The following is a 2,668-nucleotide window of genomic DNA, read 5'->3' on the forward strand; positions in this document are numbered from 1 at the left end:
AATCCATTACATCTGCCCCACTGATCACTGGCATGTTGTTTCTTTTCTCATTCACTGATGGCATATGATCAGGGAGGAAAACACGGAAGTAAAAATGCAGGGAAGAGGAGAAAATGAAGTTCACCTTAATCAAGAAAAGTTCAAGCTGGAGAGCAGCCCCGTGACAGAAAGCCGTGAAGTGAGGAGTTCCCTGGACTGTGGAGAGAGCAACAACAACATAAGCCTCTGCTATTTTTGTGTTTAAACGGCTTGTGCTATTCCGCACCAGTGCTTGCAAAGGAAAAGAGTGTGCAATATGGCATTAGGGCTTCAAGGCAAGGTTTGCTGGATTAATCTCCTAAATGAGTCCAGAAAGAGTAGGGTAATCTTTTCTTGGCTCCTTTTCATCATCTAAGCTCTCCTCTCTGCTGTTGTCAACACCGTGCTTCTCCCCCCCCCCCCACATACTGCACAACACAATAGAGGCAAACGATTGCCTTGTCGCTGCAGCATTTTATGCTGTGCTTTGAGAATTCTTGGTGCATGTTGTTAATGCTTAATGGAAGGACTGGTAGATCTACCATTCATGGCCTGTTTCCTGTCCTATATGAAAACCCGGAAGGTCAAAAAATTGGGACCTAAGAAACCCAGTTTTTTGGTGTGCTTTAAATTGGGTGTATGCAATTTACACTTAAGGGACACGGGTGGCGCTGTAGGTTAAACCATAGAGCCTAGGGCTTGCCGATCAGAAGGTCAGCGGTTCGAATCCCCTTGACGGGATGAGCTCCCGTTGCTCGTTCACTGCTCCTGCCAACCTAGCAGTTCGAAAGCACGTCAAAAGTGCAAGTAGATAAATAGTACTGCTCCGGCGGGAAGGTAAGCGGCATTTCCGTGCGCTGCTCTGGTTCGCCAGAAGCGGCTTGGTCATGCTGGCCACATGACCCAGAAGCTGTACGCCGGCTCCCTTGGCCAATAAAGCGAGATGAGCGCTGTAACCCCAGAGTCAGTCACGACTGGACCTAATGGTCAGGGGTCCCTTTAATTTACACTTGGAGGGGGGAAGACGCGCACCCACTCACTCTGCTCCATCATTGCAACAGCCCACTAGACTTGGGTGTAGTCAGCATATCTGAAAAGGCATGGCAAAGGCAGACGCAGCGAGAGATGACCTCATTTGTTGGTTGCAATGTCCGTCAGTTTCAGTTCTCCACATTATCACAGCAGCTTGCGATTTTCTTTAGACATTCCTCGTGAAAATGTACTGGCATTTTAGTGTGAATGGACACATTTTTGCAGGCAATTTTAAATAAAAACACTTTTTTGCGAGCCGTTCCCCCTAATGTATGGTATTTTCATCAATATGCACATTTTTATGAGCACTTCTGCCTAGCATTTTCAGACACACTGTTTGGTTGGATAACTGCATTGCAAAATTTTGGACAAGTGTGAATTTCGAAGAGAACGGTGCTATGTATTTGCTTCAAGAAGTAGGACTGGTAGCCTCTCATTAGAATGCAAACAGAATTGAACCTCTCTGTCATCTCGACACACAGCTACATGTATACACAGATGCTTCATGTGGTCAGGAAATTCAGAGTGTGCAGAGTTCCCAACCTCATGGAACCCCTGCGCAAGTCTGGCAGAGGTGAGCTGAAATGATTGCCTCAATCATAGGGAAGAATTGAGGGTGGCTGTTTTGGTTTATTGAGGGGGTCAGGGATCACAAAAACAAAATACTTTTTTCATCTGCACACCGAGAAGAAAGAACAGCAGACAGGCAGATCTGTTGCTGATGTGGCAAGTTTAGGGAGCCCTCCTATGCACAGAAAGTCAGCATTAAGCATGCCATGTGTGTGCTAAGCAGGTGTAAGGGGAGCGGGTGGCGCTGTGATCTAAACCACTGAGCTTCTTGGGCTTCCCGATCAGAAGGTCAGTGGTTCAAATCCCCGCGACGGGGTGAGCTCCCGTTGCTCTGTCCCAGCTCCTGCCAGCCTAGCAGTTCGAAAGCACGCCAGTGCAAGTAGTTAAATAGGTACTACTGCGGCGGGAAGGTAAACGGCGTTTCTGTGCGCTCTAGTTTCCGTCACAGTGTTCCATTGTGCCAGAAGTGGTTTAGTCATGCTGGTCACATGACCTGGAAAGCTGTCTGTGGACAAATGCTGGCTCCTTCGGCCTGAAAGCGAGATGAGCGCCACAACCCCATAGTTGCCTTTGACTGGACTTAGCCGTCCAGGGGTTCTTTACCTTTACCTTTTTTAAGGTTACACCAGAATATGAACCAGCCTTATAAAGCCAAAAAATACAACTACAAATGAAAATTAACACATAACACTTCAGAACAATTTAAAACAACCTCTCCCAATAAACAACACCCATTCATAAAAGATATTTGAAAAAATAAAGCAATCCGGGTAAGAGAATTTGGAAATAATTCATAATGAATTGAAAAAAATGTTTAAAGGTACTTTCTCCAAAAAACCAGAGTCCCTTTTGTTGGGGATAATTCAAACAGAAATTCCCAGGTATCGAAAAAGGTTATTTATGTATGCCACTACTGTGGCCCTTGTTTTCTTAGCCCCAAAATGGAAAATGAGTGAGGTCCCAACTAAAGAAGAATGGCAACTTAAGCTGATGGAATATGTGCAGCTTGTGGACTTAACATATAGAATAAGAGAACAAGAAAAATTGT

This window comes from Podarcis vaucheri (genome assembly GCF_965113315.1).
Source record: "Podarcis vaucheri genome assembly, chromosome: 14".
NCBI lineage: Eukaryota > Metazoa > Chordata > Lepidosauria > Squamata > Lacertidae > Podarcis > Podarcis vaucheri.